Raw genomic sequence first — 14,825 nt, forward strand, 5'->3', positions numbered from 1 at the left:
TGAGCATTCGTGGTACCGGGAGGGACAGCTCGGAGTTGGGCGTGTTTTTCGTCTATGGCCTGGAAGATTTCCAAAGGCGTCGGGGAGTCTCATGATTCAAAGAGGAGCACCTCAAACGGGGAGATCAGTTCAGAAAAGCTGGAAATTCTAACTGCGGAATGACAAGCAGGCTGTGCGAAGGTCTCATCCTGGGGAGGGAAAACCAGGCAGTGCCTGTCGACGCCATTCCATGGGGGCTTTTAGGGGACAGGTAGGTTCCTAAAGAAGCAAAGATGGCTACCTAGTCTCTGACAAATAGGAGAGCCCGCAACGCCACTAAGATTAATCTCGGGAATGCAAAGCTCAGCGGAGAGAGAAACTCCAGAGCGGTCAGGGCGAGATGCTGGCGATGCCGCCCGGAGCCCCGGCGGAGCAGGATTCCTTCCTCGCTTCTGCACGTTGGCGTCAAGGCCGCGTCCGCAGGTGCAGAGGGAGGAAGCCGGCCTGGCGGGAGGAAGGCCCGGACGGAGCCCGTGAGGGCGGGATGCTGCCCGCTCTGCTGCCCGCGGTCTCCTCTGCCCGGCCGCCCCAGGTGGGCACCTGATAATCGCCGGGTGAACGCGTGCACGCACGTGGGAATGAATGAATGAATGAATGAATGAATGAATGAATGAACGACAATGCGGGCATCACAATGCCACCCACTATGCCGAAGATATATGCGAATTATCCAGGCGGGGGAGAGGGAGGGGGAGAGGAATGGACTCTCCCTGAAGAGGACCTGGCCCTCTCCTTTGGCTTCCCAACATCTGCTTTGCCTGACCCGACCGGCTGGGAGCCTTGGAGGGGGGCGGCCATTGCCCACAGGGAAGCATGAAGGGAGGGGACTTCTTCCTCCCTGGGCTCAGGGCGCGGGTCTGAGGCCTGGGCTTGGCCCCTCGGGGGCTCTCGCAGGGCCCACGCGCCCGCGCGGCCAGTAGGGAGATCACGCCGGTGGCGGTGACGCGGGCGGCGCCCCGTCCCTGCCCGGGACCCCCGAGTGTGGCTGGCAGGGGCCGCCTCCCGCAGCCGGCGCCCTGCCCGTTCCTGCCCGATTTGTCTGTCTGTCTGTCTTTAACCCTTTTTAAATTTTGAAATAAATATAGATCCGCAGCCAAGCATAGGGGCTGTAGAGAGGCCCCCGGCACCTTCGCCAGCTGCGGTTACACCTCGGGCGAGCGTGGGGCCAGAGTGGCACCCGGTTCCAGGTGTGCACAGACCTGGCTGCTTCCGTCTGGTTCTGAGCCTTCGTGCTGCTGGCTGCTCCGGCGACATCCTTCCAGAAAGTCGTCTTTCTGTCTAGATCAGCCAGAGTCAGTTTTGCCATTTCCAGGATGGGGACAGGGACGGCAAGAACAAAGGGGCCTCTGGCCGCAGCGCGGGGGAGGGGAGGTTGGAAGGAGCGGGATTGGGACGTGATGGTAAGTCCTGCGGAGGAACCGGGGCCGTGGGAGGGGGCGGCCGGGGGAGGAGACCGTTGAGGAAGATCTGGCGGGTCTGCATCTGGCCGGGAGGAGGAAGGAGGTTGCAGAAGGAGGGGGAGGAGGAACACACTAACCCGAAGCTGACTGGGGCTTTGAGTCATGGCCTTGACTCACCTCGAGGAAACGGGAAGCGGCCCCCTCCGACGCGTGGGACCCCCGCATCGCTCTGGCTGGGGAGGACCGGGGCAGGGTTCCGGTGGCTGACGACGTGGCTTCAGGGCTTGCTAGTGACTCGCGGCGTGAGCACCCCTGCCGGTCTCTGCGTGGGGCCGGGCGGGCGGGCGCGGGGGTTTGGCTGAGCTTTTCCGGGGCTGATAATAATCTCCTCCCCCCCCCCCGTCGAAGGTTATGGCTGTGATACCCTGCATTTCTGAAGAGCCTCGGTGCCAGCTGCTTTTCTAAGTGCTTCGCACCTTTGAACTACGAGGTTTGCTATTCCAGGTGGACGGGGAGGTGGTTCCCGTGTGACAGAGAGAGGGAAACGGAGGGGGGCAGGCGGATGTGCCCCAAGGCGTCGTTTTTACTGCCCAGCAGAGGATGTCACAGAACGCACTCGGCTCCCCAGGTTTCCCCGTGGACGTGCCGCTTCTCCCCTGCGGTAGAAAGCCGCCCGCCTGGGCAGCGGGGCAGGGCGTGGAGAGGGCAGCCCGTCCCTTCTGCCAGATGCGCCGGCCGGGAAGCCGGCCCTCCCTTGGGAAAGGGGCAAGCGTGACAGAGAGAGGCCCAGGACCTCCGCGGGGAGATGCCGCCCCAAGCGGGGGGGGGGGGGGGGCGCGGGAGCGATGTTCTCGCAGGAGAGTGAGCGTGGGCTTTGCTGACCGGGCGCAGACAGCACTGCTGGGCGGAGGGAGCCCCGGGGTCAGAGGCCACGAAGACAACAGCGTGCGAGGCCGGAGGGTTGAACAAAACCTTCGGTTGCGAGTTGGGGACAGAAATGCCCGTTGTTAAGGAGACGGGATGGACAAGACGCGATTTGACTTTAGCTATAAGGGTGGTGGCGTCCCCTGGGGTCACGGGGCTGATCACTGAGACCCAGGTCACTCGAGGAGAAACAGAGAAGTAATGAGGTCGGTTTTGAACCGATAGCCACGTGTGGCCCAGTGAGCTGGCTGGCTGTGCGCGTCTGAATCATCAGTGTGTTCACCCAGCAAATATTCATCCAGCACCTCGTCCGTGCTGGGAGCTCCCCTAGTGCTGGGATTGTCATGGGACACGGATCCCTGCCTGCATGGAGTTCAGAACCCGGCGGGGAGGCAGACGCACGGCAAACATGGACGTACGTAAATCGTGATGACGAATCACTCCGGGTGCCCCCGGAGAGAAACCGGGCCTCAGGGAAGGTGTCCAGCAGAGGAGCTCCGAGCAGGCCGAGGGGGGGACCCAGCCGGCACACGCAAAGGTCCCGCGGCAGAACGAGGCTCATCCGCCCCAGAGAACGGCCTGAGTGGCGGACAGCGGCCGTCACAGAGGACGGACACGGTGGGCGAAGGTGAAGAGTCGGGGAGTTCGCCCCAGGTCCCACGGGACGCCATAGAGAGCTTCGCGTGAGGAGCGAGAGGCGGCCGAGAGGTGAGAAGATCTGGTGACCGGCGACTGAGTGACGGCCATGGAGTCAGAAGGAGGGGAGGAGAGACATCTTTGGGAGGCGGAATCTGCATGTCCCGGGGAGGAGCTGGATGTGGGGACCGGGGGAGAAGGAAGGAAGCTGGACTCCCAGGTTTCCACTGGAGCAGCTGGTGACTGGGGTGGGGTGGGGGTGGGGTGGGGGTGGGATGCGGGTGGGGGTGGGGAAGGCTGTCTCCCGGGAGATGGAGCAGGCGGGCCCAGGTGGTGGCAGTCCAGGGAAATGTCGGAGAGCTGATCGGAGAGGTGGGTCTGGAGCGTGGACCAGCTGTCACGGCCACCACCACGCAGCTGCAGGACGAGAGCTAACCAAAAATGCTGAAAACGTCATGGGGACGAGGGAGACAGGAGAACTTACGGAGAGATCAGACGAGAGAGCCGGGGACCCAGCCTCGGGGAGCCCACCGGCTTGGAGACCAGGCGGAGGGGCCGTCAGCCAAGACCCCCGCAGGGGCAGCTGAAGCATTGCGAGTGGGTGGGGTGGGACTCCAGGGTCAGACGTGCGTGGGGTGCTGTGGTAGCGGTGGCTGGCCCGGAGGAAAGGGTGGGATGCCTGGAAATATGGGAGTGTAGGAGTGTAGACTCACTTTGTCTACACTTGCGATATGGTCTTCGGCTTAAAATAAGGAAAAATTGCGCAGATCCCTCCGGAGTGTGCAGAGATGCCAGAATGGTGTGGACGGAATTCGGCCCCAGATGGGCTCTTGGAGGAGATGATCTTCTGGCCCTGAGATTTTATTATTTGAGTCCTAGCCGGTGCTGAAAGAAGGGAGAAAAATAAGAATTTGTGTTATTTCAGAGTGAGCCTTCGCGTGACACGTATTTACTGAGCTCCTACGTCACGCTGGGCGCTGGGCTGCGTGGCGAGGGTCACGGAACCTTCAGTCCCCTGTTTACGTGCACAGTTATTTTCCATCCAGAAAGTCAGTGGCCATTTCTGCATGTTCCTGTTGGTCACCTGAGCGTAGCAAAAGATCCATGTTGAGAAAAACAAATGAATCGGTTTCTCTACACCTTTATCAAGAGGTAAGACACAGGGTCTCGGGCCTTGAGAAAATTATTGGAAAGTAGAGGGGATGCGTTCCCGTGGTCGCCGCTGACGGGACCCTCAGCCGCAACGGGGCTTCGGTCGGTTGTTTCCACGCTGAGTAGTTTAAGGCACCGATGCTTGGTCCCCGACTCCCTGAGCCCTCCGGGAGCCACGTGTCTGAGCCGAAGGGAGCCACGTGACCGGAAGCCTAGGATGCAGCTAGTAGTTGGCTTTGGAGCCGTTCTCCAGATTCCTCCTCTTGCTCTCCATCCGCCTGACCCCCTTAGGAAGTGCCTTTGTCAGACCTGCAGCTCGTATTTACGGAGAGCTGCTGTGCGCAGACTCAGACCCGGGCAGCAGGTGCCTCGGGGTGCAGGTGGCTGGAAGGCGGGGACCACCGAGGGCGGGGAGCGTCAGGGGGATTCTCTGATGCAAAGACAGAAATCAAGCCCGCTAAGTGATGAGAAAGGGAGGTTGGGGGAAGGACACGGGAGGCTCACAGAATGTAAGGCAAAGCTGCACACGGAAGGTGGGGGAAGGGTGGAGGGGGGCAGGAGAGAGGGGCGAGGGAGCGGGAGTGGGCAGGGACGGACAGGCGGCTGAGGGACAGTCTATTCAGCGCACCCGCCTTTGAAATAAACCTGTTCCGAGTATTTTGTTGTTGTTCTAAAGTCTGAGGCCACAATGGTCCCGGGCCAAAGTTCGGAGGGGGAGTTTGATGGGCAGGACATTTGCCACACCCTCTGGGAAGGTGGGGCCTGTTCGTTGACACCCTATTATGGGGATGGGTAATTCAAGGAAAATCGATTACAGTCTGGGGGAAGAGAATGATGAATTCATGATACGGGAAGGGAGGAAGCTCCGTGATAAAGAACACCCGCATTCGGCGGGGGTGGCGCGATGGTGGGGGGCGGGGGAGGGTGTGCGGAGCTGAGGCGCGATGGGGGGGGCGGGGCTGAGCCCTGCAGACAGGTGCCGGAGGCTGTTTGCAGCGAGAAAGAAGCAAATCCAAAACTACAACGTGAGACAGAGCGGGAGCTTTGAAAGGCACGACCTGAAAGCCCCCAGGGAGTGTGAGGCAGGACACTCTGCGATGCCTGTCTGTGTTTCTAAGTGTGTCAAGAAACCATAAGAGGATTTTTAAAAAAGACAGCATCTGACTTTCACTTTAAAAGACTTCCCCGGCTGGAGGAAAGATAAATATATTGGAGGGTGCACTGGACAGAGGAAGTGAACTTTGCGGGTGCTCCGTGGCACCGGGTTGTGGTTGAGCATGGAACACGGGGCGTGTAGGGGAGGAAAAACTCCTCCTCTACCCTGTTAGACTCTGCACCTGGGCCATGCAAATTAAACTGACGGACGACGCATCAATAGGAGACAAGGCACAGCGATTTTGTTTTGATTTTCACGTGCATGGAACTTCACAGAAAAGAAGTGAAAAACGCTTTTCCAATTGGGGGCTCATATACCATTTAAACAAAAAGTGACATATTGTGGGAGAGTGCCACAAAGGACAAAGGAAAAAGGGCTTCCAGGGGCAGGACATTGTAGGAAGGTAAATATATGAGGGGAACTAATGGTAGAGAAGGGTTATGTCGGGTTTAGAGAAACGTTTGTTTATGCAGGATAACTTGGGTACCATCTCCATCTCTGGCGGTAAGAGTTGCTCCCCCAGTATGGGGGTGAGGGGGACACCTTCATAAGGGGAGTTTATGTCCTACTTGGGGCAGATAGTGGGGAGGGCGAAGAGCCCTTCCTTATCTGTTTTTTTCCTCAGTTGCTTTTAACCTAAAATAATCCCGATGTCAAAGTGGCATGTTTCAGGGGTGGCATATTCTGACCTCCTTCAAAGGCATGGGACCAAGATCAGGCCGGCCGAGGGGTAAAGTGGGGTCAGTTACTACAGGAAGAAGAAACAAATATCACAGCTGCAGGACACACGGGGTGAGAGTCTAGAGTCCTTTGGCCTAAGGAAGAGAAAGCAGATATCACAGAGCCAAGTCCAAGACCCAGGGTGTCCTAGAGGTGGGGAGGAGCGCACAGGTACAAGGCATCCAAGGAGGCAGGCCACAGAGGATGAAAGAGCAGGAGGTACTGTGAGTCCAGGTACGCAATCAGGTCCAAAGTCTGCAGTGGCTAAGACAGGCCGAGATGAACCAACGGGTCCACGGGGCATGTGCAGAAGACAGGCTTTCTGCTCTGCGCCCCTGGTTTGTCTTCCTGTCAGGGAGAGAAGGAGATGCAATGGCCCACATGACCCGGATCTCAACTGAAGCAAGTACAATCTTCCTGTCTCCTTCAGCGAAGGGCAGGGTGTTTGGGAAAAGGGGCTCGGGGGTTAGACAATGTGGTTCATAGCTAAGAACTTTCCTGTTTATCCTACGGATGTACCTGCTCAAATGCACCAAGGCATATGTCCAAGGATGTTCATTGTCATAGCCAACAAACAGACTAATAAACAAATAAGTAAACAGCCTAAATGCACCTTAGTAAGGAATTGGATAAATCAATCACAGGCATCCAGACAGCGGAATACTATGCAGCCATGAAAAAGAATGAAGCAGACCGATGTATACTGACATAGACTAACGTCCAAGAGACTTTACCAGACAAAAGCAAACTGTAGAACGGCATGCACGGTCTGATCTCTTTGTGTGGGGGGAAAAACAACCATAAAAATATGTGCTCGTATGTGTATTGAACATTTGGGGAAGGAAAGACAAAGCATTACCAGCGGTTTTCTGAAGACAAGGGCTGTGTGTCTGGCAAGAGCGAGTCTACTTTTCATCTATTCGATTTCTGTTTCTGTGAGCATATTTTACTTCTATAATAAAATATTAACGAAAACTGTTTTAGAAACCAGAGTGAAGGATCATAACTCACTAGAAATAGACAGGATCTTCCATAATTGGATAGAGGCATTTGCCAAAAACCTACAGCAAGTATCAGTCGCGCTTAAAGATTAAATGAGAAACACTCCTTCACTGTCGTGTCGTGGATTCAGGTGATAACCTGGGCATTAAGAACCACAACAAAAAGATTAGTAAAAGGTGTAAGGTGAAAAGGAAGAAACAGAATGGTCACAGGTCACGGATAATATGTCGTCCATGTAAAAATCCAAGAGAATGTTGGAACTAATGCATTTTTTGGAGCTGTCAGAGTTTATCATGGTTGCTGGATTTCAGATTAATGTGTAAAACTCAAGTGTATTCCTATAGACTGGCAACGATACGATTTTAAAAAGTACCATTTTTGGATGGGAGACTCCTAGGAAGACCAGGTGCTGTAGGCGTAAAAAAATAAAAATAAATAAATAAATGGTATCTTTACGAGAGCAAGAAAAATTATATAGCCAAGGAATAAATATAACAAAAGATGTGTGAGACGTTTATGAAAAAAATTATAAAACTATAATTATAAAACATAACTTATAAGTTATACAATTTATTTATTTATTTTTATTAGATCGATCTGATTGACATTGGCTGATAGAAAATTATAAAACTTATAAAACTGTTTTAAATGTGTGTATTGAAACAAAAAAAAAAGGAAGGCTATATACCATCTTTATGGATAAGAACATTCGCTATCTTGTAAAGATGTCAGTATACTCCATAGCAATATATAAATTCAATGTAATACCAATCAAAAATCCCAAAGGGAATTTTGAGGGATTGACAAATTTATCCTAGAGTTTAGACGGAAGAGCAAACAGCCAAAACTATTTAAGACCATTTTGAAGAAAGAAGGCAATGCGGGAAGCTGGGGTCAGTGGGCTTGCCCTTCTAAATATTAGGACTCAGTATAAACGTACAGGAATCAAGACTTGTGGTATTGGCCCAGAAACAAACGGACTAAGGGAACAGAGTCCAAAAGTAAACTCACGGATACATGATGTTATTTATGTGACAGAAACGGCACTGTGGCAAGGGGCTTCGGGATATGCTTCCCCAAGACACGGCACCTTGGCATGTCAAACGCTTTAAACCGAAGGTGTTTGAGCACTGGCAGGTCCAGGAAGCAGGGCATAAGACCCTCCTAGCACCTGGAGGAAGGAGCATCCTCATCTCCAAAGACGAGAGACATAGAGAGGCATCTGAATGAACAGGCTTTGCTGTCCCCCCCAGTTTAGCACCCTGAGTTCGTATCCTTTTGTCTTATCATATTTTCCCATGACTTTCCACTCTTCTTCAAACCTAGTATGAAAGCACCGAGCTCTACCTGTTTCTCTAGGCTTTCATGTCCTCCCGAAGGCCCCACGTCACATAAAACTTAACTAAATCTGTATGCTTTTTCTCCTGTTAATTTTTTGTTACAGAGCCCCAGCCTAGAACCAAGAAGAGTAGGAGGAAAAGGCATTATTTTTTTCTCCCCTGCATTAGGTCGGTGACCCAAGAAAGGACTAGTCAACAATTAGAGCTGAGCAACTAATTGCGTTTATAGAAAAAATGAGTTCTTCTACTTTCTACAAACACAAAAATAAATTCCAGGTGAAATGAATATAACAAGCAAAATTTGAAATGTTTGGAAGATTAGGAGAATATTCTATTAAGAAAAGGTTTCTTAACCAAGACTCAGAAAGTCAAACCATAGATAAACAGATTGACAGTTCATTCAAATTAGAAACTCTGGTCCATCGAACAGGAAAAACAGGACAACGCGAGCCACAGACAAAGATAAACGCAGTTTGTAATCAACAAATAATGAGCATGGAGCATGCACGAAGGACTCCTACGAGGAATTAAGGGAGAGGGAACCCTAAAGAGAAACGGGTAAAGGCCGTGAACGGGGAGCTCACAAAACGTGGAAACCCAATGACCAGTAAATGAGAAAAGGCGCTCAACTTCCAAATGCTAGCGAAACGCAAATGAAAATCATAATGCGGTGTCATTTTACACCCATCGGCCTGGGAAAGATGAAAAGGTCCGACAACCACAGAGTTGGAAGGACGCTGACAAGGGGACTCCGTAAGTGTGAACTCTGTGTGCAAACACTTTGGGGACCAGCGGCAGCACCACTCGGCCGGAAGGTGTGCATCCCCAATAACACGGCAGCCTCACTTTCTAGAGAATTCCTTGTGCGTGCGCATAAGGAGACCACGGTCAACCCAGTCGCATTCGTACGCGCAAAAGCTTGAAAATAACCTAAACCGGGGGTCGGCGAACCAGACCAAGAGCCCAGATCGGGTCCGCTTCCTGTTTTTGCTAAGTTTTGTTGAAACACGCCCATTTGTTTTCATGTGGTCCGAGGCTGCTTTCCAGCTAGCAAAGCTGAGTGGAATTATTGCAGCAGAGGGTTTGTCCCACGAAGCCTAAAATACTTGTCATCTGACTCTCTCCAGAGAAAGTTTGCTGCGCCCCCCCCCCCCAATCTGCTCATCCAGACATTTAGGTTAATAAATGCTGGTGTATTTTTAAAATAGACCTCATAAAGCAGTGGAAATGGTAGACCAAAGCTACATGTATCAACATGGCTCGACCTCAAAAATAAAACCTTGTAAAAAGAAAATGATGGAACGGTGCATACAGTTTTATGCTGTTTACATGAAATTCGGGTACAGGCAAAAAAATAGTGTGCATGTTTATAGATAGTGTTTGTAGTAATAGAATTAAAATGTGCATGGAAATACCAAATTCAGGAAAGTAGTCCTCACTGGGGAGAGAGGGACCCGGAAGGGGATGCACAGAGAATTTCAATCGTTTCTTTAATATTTTATTCTTTAAATGATATAATGTGCAGATATGAAAAGATGGTTTCAAAGTGAGTGGTAGGTACATGCATGTCCATTCTGTTTTTTTCTATACTTTTTAGTATGCTGCAAATATTTTGTGATTTAAAAAACAAAACAAAACAAAAAAGCTCTAATGTCAGGTGTCCCGGTCTGGCTCCGTCACCTTGGACAAGTCACCTCCCCTCTCTGTGCCTGTTCTCGCCTTCGGAAAAGTGAGGGTTGCGTTGGAGGACCTGCCGTGTCCCTTCCAGTTCCAGAACTCAGCGACTCATCCCCCGATGCATGGACAAACCAGCTGTGGCGTCTCCACACCGGGAAAGGGTATTCGAATGAACCCTATGACGCAGCTGAACCTTGACGACATTATGCTGAGAAAGAGGAGCCGGTCACAAAAGACCACATGTCACATGTCGTGTGATCCCGCTTGCAGGAAATGACCAGAACAGGCAAATCATAGACAGAGAAGTAGATTTGTGGGTGCCAGGGGCTGGGGAGAATGAGGGGATTGGGGGGCGTGATGGCTAGGAGGTGCGAGCTTCTCTTCGGGGTGATTAAATGTTCTAAAATTGATCGTGGTGATGGGTGTACGACTCCGCAAACACACGAAAACCCGCTGAACTGTGCATTTTAAATGGGTGAACCTCAGCGCATGTGGCTTACGTCTCGATAAAGCTGTGAAAAACAGGTTCCGTTTTCCAAGAAGAAAACATTTCGATGACCCCGTATGCGTCCTGTAATACGCACAGCGACAGCAGCGAGCCGCGAACCGAAGTCCCAGCTGACGCGAACTTCCGAGCTTGGCGACCTTCGTAGAAAAGCTAGGGACAGCAAACTAGTAGAATCAGGTGTTGGTGTCTGATTTCCGCGGCACCCGAGACGACATTTTCAATGGCACAGATTCGGGTACTGGAGAGAAGATGGATTCCGGGGTCCCCAGGGCAATTTGATTAATGAAGGACCGAGGAGGCGGAGGCCACCACTCGTCCAAGCGCATGTAAGCAGCCCTCTACCACAGAGAGTGGGGGAGATGAAATTCTGACTCTGGGGATTGTCGCTGCTACCAAAAGTAAATAAATAAATAGGTGGATAGATGATAGATAGATAGATAGATGACAGATGATAGCTAGATAGATGATACATGGATGGATGGATGGATGGATGGATGGATGGATGGATAGATAGATAGATAGATAGATAGACGATAGATGATAGCTAGATAGATAATAGATAGAGATAGGAAATAGATAGATGATAGATAGATAGATAGATAGATAGATGATAGATAGATAGATAGAGATAGATAATAGATAGATAGACAGACAGACAGATGATGATAGATAGATAGATGATAGATACAGAAAGATGGTGACCCAGGCAGGGGACGAGGCGCTGAGGTTTCCCGAGGTCTCATTCTAGCCCGAGCACAAGAACGCAGCAGAATCAGCTGTTTCACACCCGAGGAGTTTGTTTCAGACTGTAACAGTGATTCGGTGCCGGATATCAATTTTATGGCCTCTCCCTGGGTGTCAAAATGGGAAGCGCCTGAGGAAAACCTCTGTCCCAAATCGAGAAGTGCTCCGCATACCCCCTCCTGCCTGCTGAAGCGAGAGCTGACAGAGTTGGCCAGTAATTGCATTATTTCTGCCATAAAGCCTGGTATGTGCATAATAAAAGTTAATGATTATGCACATACTTTCAGACCTTTCAAAAGAGTCTAGACTGAAAACACTAAAAGAAATCTTTATGCATTCACTCTTTAGAATTCCACGTGGGTAGGATTTTAAAGTTACTCCAACGCCAGTCCAGAGCTGTCAGTATATACATATTTTTATGTCATTCAAAAGGCCCCAAACCAGCGAAGTCTGGGCTGTAAATTATATTTCAAAATATTATAAGCTACGGTGTTACCATATAAAGGCCAAGGGCAGAACATTTTAAAATGAGAGAATAAGATTTTTGTTTGTAGGGTTGGAAGCGTTCCTCTCTTTCTCTAAACACTATACATATATCCTTTTTAAAATCTCTTCCCCAGTGGGAAGAGAATGAACTGGAAATAGAAAGTTGGTAGTGAATAGTTCTATTCTGAAACAGTTGTAGAAGTTAGAATTAGAAAGACCTCCCCCCAGAAAAATCCTCTAGTTCAACTTTCAATTCCGTAGAAAAGGAAACCGAAGCTCAGATAGGTCAAATGACTCTTCCAAGGTCGTTGACTCACCGTTGGCTTCATGCATGTTAAGACATGAACTCTCATAGTTAGGAGATCACTGTGACACTTGATCTGTTCATCCAGCGGGCAGTTACTGAGCACTACTGTATGCCCAGAGGGGCCTGTGCTTTGTGGTCCTAGCTGTAATGACGGCCACCCTCCTGGATCTGACCCTACGAGTTGGCTCGGGGCCATCGGGAAGGATATTCTGGGGTCCCAGAAAACAAAAGTACAACCAAGAGGCAGGGCCAGGAGCCTCGCCCTGTGGGAAGGCGTGTAGCCAGCATGGGACCCCCTAAGGCATGTGGGGAAATCATAAAAGGCTTCTACTATGATTTTGATTGAACAGACACTTCCTTAGCCTTACTAAAAAGTTTCAAATAGCTTACTTCGTGACATTCAGATGTAAAAGGCCAGCTCCGATATCGTCGTCGAGCAAAGCCAGGTACCTGGGACTCTCCTATGCATCCTTAGGGCGGTGGTCGGCCCTCCATCAAATGCCGCAGAAGAGGAGACGCCTGGGTCCTCTTGAGAGCATCCTGAGCTGGCCCCCCTCCGCCCCACACATGCGTCCGTCTAGGAAGATGCATCTCTGAAGGGCTGGCGGGGGCCTTGGAGGCCATTGGTCCTCGTCCCTTGTAGAAGACCATGCAGATGAGAAAGAAAGGATGATCACACGAGGCTTCTGTACTCTGACTTGCTCCACTTTTAAAAAGTTATAAGAATAATGTACGCACGTAATAAAAATGAGTCAGCGACGCGGGAGTGTGAAATAGAAAATAAAAGTAAATATCACGACCCCGGCTCCAACATGTCGGTGCATCTTCCCGGTCTTTTTGTCTGCGTATCGCTATCTATACGCGTAAATACATGTATTTTTGCAGCATTTATCTTATTGCACATGTTATTTCGTTGCCTCCTCCTCCACTTCATTGTAACATGAATGTTTGCACATGTTAAACGTTCTCCTAAGACTGGCTCACAAGCACATTTTAAGTCTTTGGTAAACTCTTCCTGGTCGTACCCTGGAAACATTGTGGCACTTTGTGTCCTCACAAGCACCCTGGGAGGGCTCCGGTGCTCCGGCTGTGTCCCCACAGCTCGGTGTGAGCCCCTGGGAGAGGCAGAGGGGTCAGGAGCATGGAGCCTGGACCCCTGCTTGGCTCCAAAGCCCAGCTCTGCGGCTCAGCTCTGCGGCTCGGCGGGTGTGACTCTGGGTGAGTTACCAGCTTTTCCAGCGCAGGCGTCCGGCCGCCTTTTCCTGCAAAGGGCCGGACTAGGCCTGCCTCCACGGGCCATCGTCCCGGGCACTCACCCAGGGCCCCCGGCTGAGACAGGCCTCACGCTTTCATTTTGCACCGGGCCCTACAAACCGAGCAGCGGTCTGGAGCTGGACGGTGACGATGCTAGGCTTCGTGTGTTCTCCGTTGTCCCTACCCCAGTCTGCAGCATTGGCGTGCAGGCGGTGGAGACGGGAGGTAGGGAGCCAGCGCGGCCGGGCCCCAGCACCTTCAGCGGCCCGGCCCATCTGCGAGCCGCAGTTTGCCAGCCCCGAGCTAGTGCCTCAGTCTCCTCCAGAGGAAGGATGGGGAGAATACCGTCCAGCCCACGGGGCTGTTCTGAGGCCCGGTCACCGAGGCAAATGAACCACCGGACAGTAAGCATTATGAGGTGTGAGCTACTATTACCTTTTAAAATATATTAGTTATTTTTTAAATTGTGGTAAAATATAGCATAAAGTTTACCATCTTAGTCATTTTTAAGTGGGCAGTTCAATGGCATTAAGCTGTCGCCACCCTCCGATCACAGAATTATTTTCATCTTGCAAAACTGAGACTCTGTCCCATTAAACACGGGCTCCCCATCTCCCATTCCCCCGGCCCCTGGCGGCCACCATCTACTTGGTCACTGTGACTCTGACTGCTCTAGGTGCCTCATACAAGGGGGAATCGTACAATATTGGTCCTTCTGTGACCGGCTTATCTCACTTAGCGTGATGTCCTCAAGAGTCGTCCGTGTCGTAGCAGGTGTCAGAATTTCTTTCCTTTTTAAGGCAGCTGGAGTGGAAAATGGTATGACAATTCCTCAAAAAATTAAAAATAGAACTCCCATGAGTGAGAGATTCCATTGTCTCCGCCAACTCAGGACACCGGAGCCTGGGTGCCTGAAACAACGGGCCTTTATTTTCTCACGGTTCCAGAAGTTGAAGTCCAAGATCCAGACGCCGGCACAGCCGGTTCCTGCTCAGGGCTCACTTCCCGGCCCGCAGGGGCCGCCTTCTCTCTGAGTCCTCTCGTGGCAGGGAGCGAGACGGGGAGAGCAAGCTGCTCGGGGTCTTTTCTCATGAGGGCACTAATCCCATAAGGAGGTCCCCACCGTCATGACCCTGTTTAAACCCAGTCGCCTCCCAAAGGCCCCACCTCCGAGTACCACCACGCTGGGGCTGGGGCTTCGACGTACACATCCAGAGAGGGCACAGAGCATCCTCCGTATGTCTCTAGTCATCTGTCGATGGACACTGTGAATAATGCTGCTGGGAACGCGGCTGTACAAATATCTCTGTGTCCCTGATTTCGATTCTTCGGGGTGTATATCTAGAAATGGAATGACCTCGGTAGAACACGGGAGTTCTATTTTTAATTTTTTGAGGACCCGTCAGACCATTTTCCACTCCAGTTGCCCCATTTTACGAGAGCTCCCATTTCTCCACATCCTCCCGATACTTACTTTCAA

The 14,825-nt window shown here is 51.4% G+C and overlaps 1 long non-coding RNA gene across 1 annotated transcript in view; it reads left to right on the forward strand.

Annotated features, from left to right (window-relative positions):
* Positions 1-1,862: 1,862 nt before the first annotated feature.
* Positions 1,863-14,825, forward strand: part of LOC118609218 — a 33,668-nt gene continuing 20,705 nt past the window's right edge. The window contains exon 1 of the long non-coding RNA XR_004953244.1: positions 1,863-3,071. This is a non-coding gene — a long non-coding RNA (uncharacterized LOC118609218). The remainder of the gene's footprint in view (positions 3,072-14,825) is intronic.

The sequence above is a fragment of the Rousettus aegyptiacus genome, unplaced genomic scaffold (genome assembly GCF_014176215.1).
Source record: "Rousettus aegyptiacus isolate mRouAeg1 unplaced genomic scaffold, mRouAeg1.p scaffold_m13_p_1, whole genome shotgun sequence".
Taxonomy (NCBI): Eukaryota; Metazoa; Chordata; class Mammalia; order Chiroptera; family Pteropodidae; genus Rousettus; species Rousettus aegyptiacus.